The 16,729-nt window shown below is 33.9% G+C and overlaps 1 protein-coding gene and 1 long non-coding RNA gene across 10 annotated transcripts in view; one reads left to right on the forward strand and one right to left on the reverse strand.

Annotated features, from left to right (window-relative positions):
* The window catches only part of spri (Src homology 2 domain-containing protein sprint), a 996,502-nt gene that overhangs the window by 39,366 nt on the left and 940,407 nt on the right, over positions 1–16,729 (reverse strand). The gene's annotated exons all lie outside the window — the stretch shown is intronic.
* Positions 16,259–16,699, forward strand: LOC142229010 (uncharacterized). Its single transcript, XR_012720303.1, has 3 exons — positions 16,259–16,334; positions 16,392–16,474; positions 16,543–16,699. It is a non-coding gene; the product is annotated as an uncharacterized LOC142229010 (long non-coding RNA).

The raw sequence follows: 16,729 nt of genomic DNA on the forward strand, positions 1-16,729 counted from the left end.
GTCTAAATATTATTTAATTTGAATAAAGAGAATAGACATTCGGAACCAAGAGAATAGACATTTGAAAACCAACCAGCATATGTTTTCGCCTGAGAGCAGCATTTTATGTATGTGCGGACATGTGTTTTGTTTATCATTTTGGCACTGTGGGCACAATTTTTTTTCTTGGTTCGTTAAAAGAAATCAGGGGTCTTCATAAAAATAACGAAAGGGTACTATACTCTTTTTAGAGTTGGGACAGTAAAATGAAATAAGGAGGAAATAGTGAAAAATTACACAGTAAAATCTATAAAAAACAAATTTTAGTTCCTCTTTATTAATAAGTAGTCCACGAGGAGTTGACGGACACCTTCAAATATAAAAGCGGGCATTAAGTTCGAGTTTTGCAGCTAAAACAATTGAAAAAGTTTATTTTCTTTAAAATAAATTATTAAAGAAAAATAAGAGGCATTTTAGAGCGATGGTGTTCAATGCTAGTAAAAAACTGTTCACGCCTAAATAAATTTATGTTTATATTATAAAATTATTTATGTATGTTTATACTCGACTCCACGTTCTTCTTTTGTTAGTTTTTGAATTCTTTCCAAATTTTAAAGTTTTGTACCAAAAACAGTTTTTTGTTACAAAATTGTTATTTTTGCAATAAAAAATAATATTTTATCCAAAAATCAGTCACTTACGTTTATATCAAGCACTGTTACTGACTATAAATCTTTAATAACCCACATTTCAAAGTTTCATTATAAAAATTTAATATAGTATAAATATAAATGTGTAAATTAAAAAAAAAAGTGTTCGGTCGGAGCAGGGATTGAACCCACGACCCTTTGCATGCAAGACAGACATGCTAACCACTGCTCCACGTGGCAAACAAATGTATGTTTCTGATAAATAATGTTATGTTTGCATGGGCTCGTGGGCGCTGCAAACTATGCTATATAAATGTAACTTATAACGATAATTATCTACTGGTGACTATAAAAGCTACGTAGCCCAGTGGATAGTGTGTGTATGGTCCTCGGTTCGATTCTCCGTGCAGGCGAAAGGTAAAATTTAAAAAAATTATAAAAGTGAATAATTTCATCAACATTATTTGTATTACAGAAAAAGGTGCCAAGAACTAAAATATTTCGTGGAAGTGAAAATTGCGAGTATGTTAGGGTATGAGCACAATCGTCTTTGGGAAAAATTCTTCCAAGCATATAATATTTTTGGGCTCAAAATGCTTCCAAACATAAAACAATAATGTTTCGGCAGTATCCAATAATATATGTGCTTCCTGCAAAATATGTTTGGAACATATGTTAAAGAAGCGATTTTTTTGAGGGTGTATTTATGCATGCCATACCTAACGTTCGGTAGCAATTTTTGGTTGGTAAAGACGGATTTAAATTGGATAAAAATCCTCCAAAACTCCAATGGATGCGAAAACATAACATTTTTCGCGAATCTCGTTTTAACGGCGCTAGGCGAATTAAAAAAAAAAAAAAAAAAAAACAAACAAAATAAGCAATGTAGACACATTATCGGTGATCACATACAATAGCTGGCTATTTCTATTTCTTACGCCTGATGAAGGTGACAGTGGATATTCAAAAGTAAAAACCGTTTGCCATACGTACTACCATGATGAGATAAAAGGAAGTGTTCTAATAGACAAATATGTGTGTAATGTAAAAAACCAGTCTGTGAGGAGCACAGCTGGATGCAAACCAAATGCTACAGTAGAAGAAAAATGCAAAAAAAAAAATATTGAAAAACTGCTATATTGTAAAAAATTTTATTAAATATGTAAGTATTATGAAAGAGCACAAAAATTAGCCACTGAGTCCAAAGTGCATAAAAATCGGATAAAAATTGTTGAAATAACAAGAGTTTCAAAAATGAAATATTTACATTTGTACATATATATTGACAGAGCTAGGGTTAAATAAATTCCATTGTCACTCTAAGGGCCAGTTTCTCAATGTCTTGTTATTATTTATCGTGTCGATAAAACAGCTGATCCCATACAAAAATTTTACTAACCGGAGGTCTATCCACCGGTTAAAATTAATCGGGGGATGAGAAACTGGCCATAAGGAATGTACCATGACCTAAAATATGGAGACTGAAAAGGAAAATATTTTAATCAGACCTAAGAAGCGATATAAACGAGAACGTATTTTTGCATCTACTCGACTGTATAACAATCAGAATGTTCATTGGCATCCATATATGAGTTAGTTTTGTCTCGTCCGTCTATGTCTGCTTAAAGCTGATAAAAGTATACTTTAATCAGGCGGCTACTCGTGTGCCCTAAGAAAATAAGCACGAGCATTTGAAGTTTCAATAAAATGCGTCTGTCACCGCTCCCTCTGACGCTGCAATTTCATTCCTATGCATTATTCTGATTCAATAGTTTTCCTAATCATTGCCTCCCGTATTTTCTACTATTTATCAATGCTGAGTTCTGAAGGCAGCCTCGGAAAAGACTCATTTATATTGCGTCGCAATTTTTTAAAACTTTTTATTCTATACCAGAATGATGATGATAGTTCGTTGGTCATGCGTATGGTTATATGCATTCTTTGAGACCCATCAAGCATGTTAGTTAATGGTGATCGCACACTCTTCGACTAACCCGCAATCATATACCAGGCAGTGCGATCATCGCCGTCGTCGTAAGCGTTTGTGTGTTAAGGCAAAATTATAATTAGGTCCATAAAGTTCACATAATTTTCACCATGAGCAAGCGAGCATGTGCTCACAACTCACAAAGGCAGTTAGAACTGGAAACATTTGATAAACTTATTAATATGATTACACAGTTTTCATTTGTTAATATTTGATCAGCCTAATAGAGAACAATTTACAAGTACAATCGCCGTTATTTCCCATGAGTTACAAGATTTCTATTTTGAAAATACACAAATGCTAAACGAACGAATAATGGTGGCTACTATCTACACCCTCAAAAAAATTGCTTCTGTAACATATACCCCGAACACATTTTGCTTCAAGCATATATATTTTCAGGATTGGTCAAAACAAAATATTTTTTGTATTGTTCAAACATATTATGTTTTACCTTAGGCATATACAAAATATTTTTTGTATTGTTCAAACATATTATATTTTACCTTAGGCATACACTAGTAGAAAAAAAAATTAATGAAATTTCCTTTGTGTATATATATTTTGAGGTGGCGGTGGTGCTCTCTTAATACATAGATCTCTTAAACACTCTCTGCTTCCCCACATTAAAACTTCGGGTATTGAAAACTTATCGTTGGAAGTTACGATAAACCAGAGACTGATAGTTATAACCATTGCTTACTCGCCTAGATACTTACCAAGTTATAAAAGCGATATAATTGCTCTAACACCAACAAATAAAGAATTTATTCTTATAGGCGACTTAAATGCAAAACATTCAAATTGGAATTGTTACAGTAATAATTCGGGTGGAACCGCATTAAATGATTTGCAATTAGCAAGAAAATTTTTTGTTTACAATTCTGTAAGTCCAACACTATATCCCCACCAATCCGACCAAAGGCCATCGACTGTAGATATCGTTCTGAGTAAAGGTAGAATTACATACCAGCCGTTCAATGCGTTCAATGCGTACAATGCGTCCGATGATTGAAGAGTTGAAATTTCTCTTTGAAATCAAAAGCTCGAATAGTCTGCCGCAAACAGAAAAAATCAACCCTTCCATCAACGCACGTATTGACGCATGGCGTGTAATTAAACCTTAACGTATCTTTCCCAATGCGTGTTAAAACATTACGGTATGAAATTTCCTCGGACCATCTCCCAATTCTATGTAGCGTGCAATGTCAAAATCTAAAAACAGTAGATACAAGTAAATATGTGTATAAAAATTGCAACTGGAGAACATATAAAGATGTAATTAATAGAAATATTAGAACACATCCTTCATATCTATAAAAATTGACAATAGGCAAAGAAATTGATGGTTTTGTGAAGTTGATGTTAACTGCGAGAGACACTGCAACTCCCAGGAGAAGATTTTCCGTTAATTTGAATCTTCCAAGAGATATTCTTTTGCTTATACGGCAACGCAATTCATATAAAAGGAAACAACAACGTACAACTGATACCCAAATTGCGTTATTTTACAACCAGTGTTCAAATTTTTAAATAAATTTATTGACAATCGCATAAATGAGGAAAGAAATCGCAAATGGTCCAATCTTCTGGAAAACATGAAACCAGGAGATAAAAAGTTCTGGAGAGTGAGCAAAAGCTTGAGAGGAGAAAGAAAAAAGCAAATGCCCCATTTTGAAGTTGGCAAAAACAAATTAATTTCTGATGTCGAAAAAGCGAACACTCTAGCAGACACTTCTTCCCAATCGCACTATCTAACATTAAATTATTCCAATTAATGAATCGTTGATAGAAACGAGCTCGAGGTCTGTATTTTTTATTTTATTTTTTTTATTTTTGTACACTCAGAATAATTTTCCCGATGAAGTCTTTCAATGAAAAGACGAAATATTGAATAAAAAAATAAAATAAAAAATACAGACCTAGAGCTCGTTTCTATCAACAATTCATTAATTGGAAAAATCAAATACAGGCCGAATACAAAAAAAAAAAACAAGTTTGTAACATTAAATTATGTTCACCCATAAAATAAGATTAATAACATCGGTGAAAATATAAAAACTATGTCTCCTTCTGTTGACAACATCGATATCATAACAGAAAGCGATATGTTTCTCATACTATCTAAGCTAAAGTCAACTAAATCTCCCGGATTCGACGAAATTCCTAACCTGCTCCTTAAAATCTGCCGGAAAGCGGTGTAAAAAAACTTGTTGCGCTTTTTAATAGTTGCATTCGGCTTAACTATTTCCCCAAGCTTTCAAAAGGGCCAAAGTTGTCGCAATTCCAAAACCACATAAACCACCAAATAATCCCTCCAGCTATGTTATATATCCATCAGTCTACTAAGCAATCTAGGCAAAGTGTATGAAAAATGTATTTTCTTCAGACTCAACGATTATATCACAGATGACAACCTCTTGGCTAAAGAGCAATTTTTAAATTAAAAGACAACACAGCACCGTCCACCAAGTAAAAAGAATTCATAATAAAATCATCACAAATAAACGTCAGAGGCGATCGACTGGAGTGGTACTTTTCGAAGGCATTCCATACAGTGTGACATAACGGACTAGTAGTTAAAATGATTTCTATGAATATCCCAAAATACCTCTGTAAAATTATTGCCGATTTTCTCTCCAATAGAACGTTTGCAGTATTCGTAAATAACTGCACCTCTTCACAAATGTCAATCCCAGCTGGTCTCCCTCAAGGGTTAATTTTATCGCCAATTTTATACAACCTTTATACCTCTGATTTCAAAGCTACGAAAAGCTTCGATGTTGTCTACTATGCAGACGATACGGCACTAATAAGTAACAGTAAACTTACCAGTAGACTTTTGAAAAAAATGGAAAAAAGTTTGACAATATGTAACAATTATTTTCAGAAATGGAAAATCAAAATTAATCATGGGAAAACCCAGTCCATTTTTTATATACAACAAGTCACCCAAATGACTCCCAAAGCGGCAACTTACCTTTAATCAAAACGACATCAGGATTGACAAAGAAATCAAGTACCTCGGGGTCATATTGGACGAGAATTTTTTATTTCGGAGACATATTGAATCTACCTGTGCAAAAGCCATTAAGGCCTTCCGCTCTCTGTGGCCTTTACATACCGGCCATAGGAACATACCGGGGAACTGCGAAGCGGATGAGTTGGCAAGGCTAGGGACTACCTTACATATTCCAGGGGAACTAGAATTTGTTGGTATGCCCCTAGCTACCTGCAAGCTCATGCTGCGTGAGAAGGCTGTTATGATGGCAAATGTTCGATGGGAGAATTGCAAGGGTTGTAACGACACCAAGCAAATATGGCCCCATTTAACCTTGAACCGCACGCTAAATATGCTAGACGTCAGATATCATTTCTGATATCTGCTATAACGGGTCACTGCCTGATAGGCGAATTTGCAAAAACGATTGTTGCGAATATGGATGCCAGATTTTGAAGAGGCAAAAAGAGAGAAAAATTAAAAACATTTAACTCCATAATAATTCATTTAAACATAAAAAAGGTTCATAAAATAAACCACTTTTAACTCAAGCAAATTTTCTTACAATACTTTGTAAGTCATTTTTATACCCTCCACCATAGGATGGGGGTATATTATCTTAGTCATTCCGTTTGTAACACATCGAAATATTGCTCTTAGACCCCATAAAGAATATATATTCTGGGTCGTGGTGAAATTCTGAGTCGATCTAAGCTGTTGAAATGACGCTAACTTCCGAACAAAACAAGCTATCGACATGAAACTTGGCACAAGTAGTCGTTATTGATGTAACATAGGTCGAACTGTATCGCCATATCTGACCACTTTTACGTATAGCCCCCATATAAACCGATCCCCAGATTTGGCTTGCGGAGCCTCTAAGAGAAGCAAATTTCATCCGATCCGGCTGAAATTTGGTACATGATGTTAGTATAAGGTCTCTAACAACCGATCCCCAGATTTGACCTCCGGAGCCTCATGGATGAGCAAAATTTATCCGATTCCGTTGAAAATTGGTACGTGGTGTAAGTACATGATCTCTAACAACCATGCAGGAATTGGTCCACATCGGCCCATAATTATATGTAGCCCCCATATAAACCGATCACCAGATTTGACCTCCGGTGCCCCTTGGAAGACCAAAATTCACCCGATCCGGTTGAAATTTGGTACGTGGTGTTAGTATGTTCTCTATCAACCATGCAAAAAATGGTCCATACCGGTCTTAATTATATATAACCCCAATTTAAACCGATCCCCAGATTTGACCTCCGGAGCTTTTGGAAGAGCAAAATTCATCCGATCCGGTTGAATTGGGCTAGTACATGGCCGCTAACAATGCCAAAATTGGTCCGTATCGGTCTATAGTTATATATAGCCGATCGCGATCAACCAACATTTTATTTCTATAGAAAATTTTGTCAAGATTCTATTTCTGCAGAAAATTTTGTCAACATTTTATTTCTGTAGAAAAGTTTGTCAAAATTTTATTGCTATAGAGTTTTGTCAAAATTTTATTTCTATAGAAAATTTTGTCTAAATTTTATTTCTATTAAAAATGTTGTCAAACTGAATTATATACGTATTTAATCGGCCTTTTTTGTTTAATATATACCCCGTATGGACTAACTTACAATTGAGAAGACGGTGTTAAGAAGTTTTAAGATACCTTGCCATCAGCAAGTGTTACCGCAAGCCAATTACTTCGATTGTGGATGACAGTCTTTAGTACAAGTTTCTATGCAATCAATGGTGGAGGGTACATAAGATTCGACCTGGCCGAACTTACGGCCGTATATACTTGTTGTTAAAAAATTTTATTGAAAGAAGTTTGTTTACATTTAGAAAAGAGTACAAAGTGAAGAAGCAAAATCGGCGTGCTCTTCTTCGACTCTGATATATAAAGTAAAACACTATTAGAAAATAACGGCGTAGGGAAATCTCGTAGTGTGACATTTACGTATGTTCAGTTTACTTTTATCATTTATTGAATCGCGTTGGAGTAATATTTGTTGTGATGCATACAAAGAGCACAAAAAGAGTACTTAACTAAAAATAGAGCACTTTTGTGTGCTCTTTGGCCTATCTTGTTTTAAGAGCACATTTTGTAAAAAAGAACACATGTGCTCTTTAAAAGAGCACGTCTGGCGTCCCTAGGTGCAAAGTATAATGACTATTGTATGAGCTGTCATGATGCGGAGGAAAAGGAATCAATTAAACACCTCTTGTGTGAGTGTCCTGCATTTTGTGTAAGGCGTAAGCAAATTTTAGGGGCATATAACTTTAGATTACTGGCGGACCTGAAAAACGTTAACTTAAGCAGTCTGTTAATCTTTCTGGAACAATCTGGTTGGTTCAACAAAAGAAAATAATAGGGAAGGTTCAGTGGTTAAAACTAGAAGTGCCCATATGTAATAGGTACTTTTAGTTAAATGTGGTATCACAATGGACTGAATAGTCTAAGTGAGTCTGAAACTTAATCGGGCTGCCACTTTCACCTATCCTATGTTGATAAAAAATATGGAACTAGAACACAAATCGCCGATTAATGAACAGAATATTTTTGTTAATGGTTTAAAATTATTGTTGATTTTAAATTGATTTCATTAAAAATAAACGACTTCATGAATGGTAATAGATTGATTTTTATTTACTCTACATCTGGCTCACAGGTTGGTATCTCTATTTTTTATGTTAAAACAATTCCTAAAGATAAGGATAAGTTCGAGTTTAGTCGCTAAAATCAAAAATAAATCAGTAAGAAAAGTATAAAATTATACGTCTTCGATACCAAGCTTTTATAAAGTTTATATTCTTTACAATGGATTATTAAAGAAAAGTAATCGTAAAAAATGGCGATTTTAGCGGATAAACTAGAACTTAATACCCACCTTTAATACTAAATGGTATACTTGCCAGTGGTAATTTTGTCTAATTTTATATTTTTTTATTTCAAATATATTCTGAAAAGAATTAGAAAAATGTCCCATTAGTGATTCCACTAATGTACCTACTGGATGGATTTTTTCAATGTAGTAAGTTTTTCTATATGTAATAAAACAAAAATTTAAATTTATTAAAAATAATTATTTTCATTTGCAGCTAGACAGATTCTAATGGTTAATATTCGTACAGTTTAACGCTAACTAAGCAGATATCCATACTGGCTTTAAGAAAATACCGTTGAAATCCGTAACTTTAAAATCAACATGTACGATAGAATTTGATAATATTTATACCCTTCACCACTACTGTGGTACAGGGTATAATAAGTTTGTGCATTTGTATGTAACGCCAAGAAATAATTGTCATAGACCCATCTTTTAGTATACCGATCGGCTTAGAATTAAATTCTGAGTCGATTTAGCGATGTCCGTCTGTCTGTCTGTCTATCTGTCTGTCTGTCCGTCCGTCTGTCTGTATATGTAATTTTGTGCACAAAGTACAGGTCGCAGTTTAAGTCCGATCGTCCTCACATTTGACATAACGTCTTTCTTCGGGTAGAAGACAATCGCTATTGATTTTGGAAAAAATCGGTTCAGATTTAGATGTAGCTGCCATGTATAGTTATCACCGATTTGATCATAATTCACGTATTTATGAACCGACGGTCTTCAAATTTGGTACATCTGAATGTTTTGTCAGTCCCGTAAAAACTACCAAATATCAGCTAAATCGGTTCAGATTTATATATAGCTCCCATATATATCTTTCGTCCGATTTTGACTTATATGGCCCCAAAAGCGAGAGTTTTGCCCTGATTTGCTTCAAATTTTGCACAACGAGTACGTTTAATAGTATCGTTAATTGTGCCAAATTTAGTTGAAATCGTTTCAGATTTAGATATAGCTCCCCTATATATCTTTCGTCCGATTTTGACTTATATGGCGTCAAAAGCCAGAGTTTTGCCCTGATTTGATTAAAATTTTGTACAAAGAGTACGTTTAATAGTATCGTTAATTGTGCCAAATTTAGTTGAAATCGGTTCAGATTTAGATATAGCTCCCATATATATCTTTCGTCCGATTTGGATTTATATGGCCCCAAAAGCCAGAGTTTTGCCCTGATTTGCTTCAAATTTTGCACAACAAGTACGTTTAATAGTATCGTTAAGTGTGCTTAATTTGGTTAAAATCGGTTCCGATTTAGATATAGCTCCCATATATATCTTTCGTCCGATTTGGATTTATATGGCCTCAAAAGCCAGAGTTTTGCCCTGAGTTGCTTGAAATTTTGCACAAGGAGTACGTTTTATAGTATCGTTAATTGTGCAAAATTTAGTTGCAGTCGGTTCAGATTTAGATATAGCTCCCATATATATCATTCGCCCGATTTGGACTAATACGCCCACAGAGGCAAAAGTGTTACTCTGATTTACGTGAAATTTTGCAGAGGGAGTAGAATTGAACTTGAAACTTTGCACAGACAGTAGAATTAATGTTCTGCATATGCGTGTTTATTTTGGTTGAAATCGGTTCCGATTGTGATATAGCTCCCATATATATCTTTCGCCCGATTTTCCGTCATATGACCACAGAGGTCAAAGTTGTTATCCGATTTACGTGAAATTTTGCACAGGGAGTAGATTCAACGTAGTAACTATGCATGTGAAATTTTATTGCAATCGGTTCAGATTTCGATATAGATTCCATATATATGTGTTTCCTATTTAGGCAAAACTGGCCGAAATACCTACATTTTCCTTATAAAATCGCCACTGCTATGTCGAAAACTTATCAAAATGACTCAAATTTTCCTATTACTCTATTACACCTCTATCTACCGATAAATCATAAATACACTTTTGCGAAGTTGCCTCAAAATTGGTTCATATTTAAATGTTTCCTATATTTATACCCTTCACCACTACTGTGGTACAGGGTATAAGTTTGTGCATTTGTATGTAACGCCAAGAAGGAAAAGTCTGAGACCCGTTTAGTATACCGATCGTCTTAGAATTAAATTCTGAGTCGATTTAGCGATGTCTGTCTGTCTGTCCGTCCGTCTGTCTGTCTGTTGATGTATTTTTGTGTGCAAAGTACAGCTCGCAGTTTTAGTCCGATTGTCCTAAAATTTGGTATAGGGTCCTGTTTCGGCTCAAATACGATCCCTATTGATTTTGGAAAAAATCGATTCAGATTTAGATATAGCTGCCATATATATTTTCACCGATCTGGTCATAATTGGCGTGTATATCAACCGATCTTCCTCAAATTCCGTACATCCGAATATTTTATGAGTCTCGAAAAACTTGCAAAATATCAGCCAAATCGGTTCAGATTTAGATATAGCTCCCATATATAGCTTTCGCCCGATTTACACTTATTTGCCCACATAGGCCAATATTTTGCTCCGATTTAGTTGACATTTTGAACAGGGAGTATAATTATCATTGTAGCTATGCGTGCCAAATTTGGTTGAAATCGGTTCAGATTTGGATATGTCTCCCATATATAGCTTCGCCCGATTTACACTCATATGACCACAGAGGCCAATTTTTAACTCCGATTTAGTTGAAATTTTGCACTGGGAGTAGAATTAGCATTGTAGCTATGCGTGCCAAATTTGGTTGAAATCGGTTCAGATTTAGATATATCTCCCATATATAGCTTTCGCCCGATTTACACTCATATGACCACAGAGGCCAATTTTTAACTCCGATTTAGTTTAAATTTTGCACAGGGAGTAGAATTAGCATTGTAGCTATTCGTGCCAAATTTGGTTGATATCGGTTCAGATTTAGATTTAGCTCCCATATATATGTTTTTCTGATTTCGACCAACATTTTCCTTGTAAAATCGCCACTGCTTAGTCTAAAAGTTGTAAAAATGACTCTAATTTTCCTAAACTTCTAATACATATATATCGAGCGATAAATCATAAATAAACTTTTGCGAAGTTTCCTTAAAATTGCTTCAGATTTAAATGTTTCCCATATGTATACCCTTCACCACTACTGTGGTACAGGGTATAATAAGTTTGTGCATTTGTATGTAACGCCAAGAAATAATAGTCATAGACCCATCTTTTAGTATACCGATCGGCTTAGAATTTAATTCTGAGTCGATTTAGCGATGTCCGTCTGTCTGTCCGTCCGTCTGTCTGTATATGTAATTTTGTGCACAAAGTACAGCTCGCAATTTAAGTCCGATCGTCCTCAAATTTGGCATGGGGTCTTTCTTCGGGTCAAAGACAATCGCTATTGAGGTCTTTCTTCGGGTCAAAGACAATCGCTATTGATTTTGGAAAAAAAACGGTTCAGATTTAGATATAGCTGCCACACTGAAAAAACAGTGAACCCACCAGGAAGAAAAATTTCGGTTAATTTTAGAAAATTGTGAATATTTTTAGAAAATTTTAACTAAACAGTATAACAAACGCTGGCATCACGCCGATGTCATAAAAATAAGTAAATATTTTTCGACAAATTCAAGAAAATTTATTAGACATAACTAAGTTTTTCCACTTGTTAAAGAAAATTTTGTAGTTTGAAGGACAAAAATGAAGTTGAAAATTGCAAGAATGTCTTTAGTGACATACGAAGTTCATGATGAACGCATTTGTAGTAAAATTTACAAATTTAAAGAAATATTGAACTATTTTGTGGAAGACACGAATTTAGTTAATCTTTATCCTTCATTTGTGTATATTTTTTCCTTGGTTTTAGTTAATTTAACTAACGTACACAAAAAATTATTAGATTTGAGGAAACTTTCTCCAAACATAATAATTCCATGAACTAAACGAAAGTCAAATTGGCTTTAGTGAAATAGAGAGTTCACTTTTTTTTGAGTGCATATGTATTTATCACCGATTTGATCATAATTCACGTATTTATGAACCGATCTTCTTCAAATTTTGTACATCTGAATGTTTTGTCGGTCACGTAAAACCTGCAAAACATCAGCTAAATCGGTTCAGATTTAGATATAGCTCCCATATATATCTTTCGTCCGATTTGTACTTATATGGCTTCAAAAGCCAGAATTTTACCCTGATTTGCTTCACATTTAGCACAAGGAGTACGTTTAATAATATCATAAACTGTGTCAAATTCGGTTAAAATCAGTTCAGATTTAGATATAGCTCCCATATATATCTTTCGTCCGATTTGCACTTATATGGCTTCAAAAACCAGAATTTTGCCCTGATTTGATTCAAAATTTGCACAAGGTGTACGTTTTATAATATGGTTAACTGTGCCAAAGTTGGTTGAAATCGGTTCAGATTTAGTTATAGCTCCCATATATATATTTCGTCCGATTTGCACAAAAGCCAGAGTTGAAGCCTGATTTGCTTCAAAGTTTGTATATATACGCCAGAGTTGAGTAGGATATTTCATATTTTAGACCCATTTTCAATGGGAGTTTCCTTCAGTTGACTCGATAGTTTCCACAGAGAATATATTTAATATGCTTTTTGATCTAATTGGTTCAGATTTCGTAGTCATATTTCACATTGTAATACCACACTTTCCACAAAACGGTCGAGTTTTAAATAAACTAGGCCGCATAATATATCACAACCCACAATTGACCACATATAATGCCGATATCCTTGTGAAAGCGCCACTGTAGCAAAATTTTTAAATATTACTTAAATTTTCCTTTATCTCGAATACGCATTTCTCGCTCGATAAATCGTAAATATTATTTCGTACAATTGCATTAAAATTGCTCTAGCTTTACATTTCCATTATTTTGTAACTAACATTGTGTTTCATCCCAGGGTGTTAGCCGATTTAAATTTTAATTCTAGAGATTTTATAGAAGTACAAAAAATTGTCTCCTTATTGCATATAAATTATATAAATATTTCTAATAAAAGCCTTCATAATAACTCCCAACAAATTTGAACGATTTGAAATGGTAACACAAATTTTTGGTCTACATGGTTAGGTTAGGTTAGGTTATGTGGCAGCCCGATGTATCAGGCTCACTTAGACTATTCAGTCCATTGTGATACCACAGTGGTGAACTTCTCTCTTATCACTGAGTGCTGCCCGATTCCATGTTAAGCTCAATGACAAGGGACCTCCTTTTTATAGCCGAGTCCGAACGGCGTTCCACATTGCAGTGAAACCACTTAGAGAAGCTTTGAAACCCTCAGAAATGTCACCAGCATTACTGAGGTGGGATAATCCACCGCTGAAAAAATTCTTGGTGTTCGGTCGAAGCAGGAATCGAACCCACGACCTTGTGTAGGTCTACATGGTGGTGAAGGGTATAATACAGTCGGCCCCGTCCGACTTTGGACTTTACTTACTTGTTTTTTTTTTTATAATTTGTATAACTTTGTAATTTCAGATGCTCATAAAGCAAATCCACACAACAAAAACTAGCCTAATCAAGGAAATTGGACAACAATTCGACTTATGCCAAGTGGATGGAAAACATGGAAATTAAAATTAATTAGTTTAGTCCTAAAATTATAGAATATTACTCCTTTGAAGAAGCAATTACTAACAATCGACAAGTAACTGCATCCAACGTGCGAATAAAAATATTTCCTTTATCATAAGCCATACTTTCGTGTAATAAATAATAATCTTTTGAAATAAAGTATAGAAAATTTAATTGTATTGTACGAAAAATTTCTTAGTTATATACAGGCTTGTTGTACCTTTGATGCCTTAATTTATCCACTTTTTTTGAAAATTATACTGACAAATAGTTTATTTGAAACCAATTTCTTAATATAGTTTTCCCAAAAAATTGTTAATTTTTCTGGATAGCAGGAATATTTGGAATGAGTGTGAGTACATTCTTCCCATAGCGTAATAATAATGAACTTAAATAAGATGCAATATATGACCTAATTTATAAGAAAATCATTAACTTATCTAGACGAAAAAAATCTTTGGCGCCAAATCATGGTCATTCTTACTATAGTTTAGTGCATTTTTCGTATACAATAGTAAACTTTTTTTCGGTGCAATCATTATGGTAATCTTAACGGTATTTGGCGTTACAATGTATACAGATCTGACAGTACAAATAAATGTTATTAAAAAGTGGCCCTAATAGTATCGGAAAATGAACTAAAGGCAGTATTGAAGCTCTGGGTAGATAAACATTTGGGCCGCAGACATTCCAACCATGGAGAACTCAGAACTCAGCACTCGTCAACCAAGAATAGCTTTAAAAGGAGAAATCATTTTATATGATTACATCTACAAATAAACAGTAAAGATTTCCCAATTATACTTTTATTTTATTAACTTATTTATTATTATTTCCTCTTCTATATATACTATCAAGATAAATTAATACTCATATGGCACATATTTCTTTTCGACAAACGATAGCGCTGCGATTGCCCTGTGTGCTCCTTTGAATTCTTTTCTGCCTTTAAAATGCACATTGTACACACAGAAACCAAATTGGTTGGAAGTCAGTTGTGTTTGAATTCCCCAGTGGAAAAATTCAAATCACTTACCAAAAAATCGATTATGTTCTTGCGAAACTTGGGAGAGTAAGTATGTTTTATGCTTTATGTAATATAATTAGGTAGAAAATTCAAAGGTAAAACGTTGTTAGGCAACGTTGTTTGTTTGTTTTCGTTTTCATTTAGCATATACCAGTTTATGGTTCGTGTTCTTCAATTTCGGGCATATATTTTTCACTAAGCCGCGAATTTAGGAATATACCCAGTCAGAAATTTACGATGGTTATAAATATTGAGCGTTGTAACAGCGTTTGAAGCCAACGTTGAAACAACGCTTGCTAAACAAATTAATTGACGGTTTTTAAATAGTAAATTTTCCATAAAATTATCGTTGAAAATGCATGTTCCATCAATGTCCAATGGTTTTTAATGAGTAATGGATGTATTATTGTTGATATGAATTGATTTATAATAGGATAATGTTCCTTTATCATATAAAGTGAATATGTACATTAACAGTGAAACCACTTGGAACAACAATTTTGGTTAATTTTACAAATGAGACAATTGTAGAAAGTTTTAACTAAACTAAACTAAACTAAACTGACATCACTCCAAAACCCAAATATAAATACTTATTTATCGACTAATTGAAGAAATTTTGTTAGACATAATTACTTTTTTTTCACATGTTAAGGTGAGTATTAACTTCGAGTTTAGCCGCTTAAATCGCTAAAGTGAAAACTAAATCAGTAAGAAAAATGCATAAAATTATACATATTTGTTGCAAATTTTATTATAACTTGATGGGGAAAAGCCCAAAGCAAATTTTCACAAAGTTTGTATTCCTTAAAACGGATTATTAAAGAAAAGTAATCGTGATAAAATGACGATTTTAGCGGCTTAAGGCGGGTATTAAGTTCGAGTTTAGCCGCTAAAATCGCAAATTTTTCACGATTACTTTTCTTTGACAATCCATTTTAAGGAATACAAACTTTGTGAAAATTTGCTTTGTACTATTCCCCATCATGTTATAATGAAATCTGCAACAAATATGCATAATTTTATGCCTTTAAGATTTAGTTTTAACTTTAGTGAAAAAATGCGACTAAACTCGAACTTAATACTCACCTTTAGTGTCGGGAATTTTCTTTGTATAATTTAGGAATTTGAGATGGTAACACTGAAAAAATGCAACTCAGTGTACATTTCATTTCTTTATATTTTCAATTTGTTTCTACAGACGCTGATAAAAGGTTGGACTCCATTGGAACGATGCCTTTCGTAGGAAAGAATCAAGCAAAGCGACAAAAGCTAAAACACAGAAGAGGTACATTTTGAAATCCTGAATTTATATAATTGTTTTAATTCATTTTTCACTTTACAGATGCTATAGATGATAATTTGGATTTTTTTTTCGAGACGGAGGATCACAGTATTCCCATTCCGTAAATAAGCATGATGACGAGAGTAAGGAAATGTATTTCGCCCAATAGAGGCCATTATCAACAAATGTTATTCTTTATCTTTCTATGTAGCTTCATTCAGGGATGATGTTAGAAGAGAGTTAAGGGCTATTAAGGACGAAATTGGAGAGATAAAAAATGAGTTGAAGAATGAAGTTTGCCGTTTAAGGAGAAGTTTACTTTATAACTTCAAAAAATGGAGGAGGATATTATTTCCAACGTGAACACCGTATTAAAATAATTTGTTTACCAATTAGAA

This window comes from Haematobia irritans, chromosome 3 (assembly GCF_050003625.1).
Source record: "Haematobia irritans isolate KBUSLIRL chromosome 3, ASM5000362v1, whole genome shotgun sequence".
Taxonomy (NCBI): Eukaryota; Metazoa; Arthropoda; class Insecta; order Diptera; family Muscidae; genus Haematobia; species Haematobia irritans.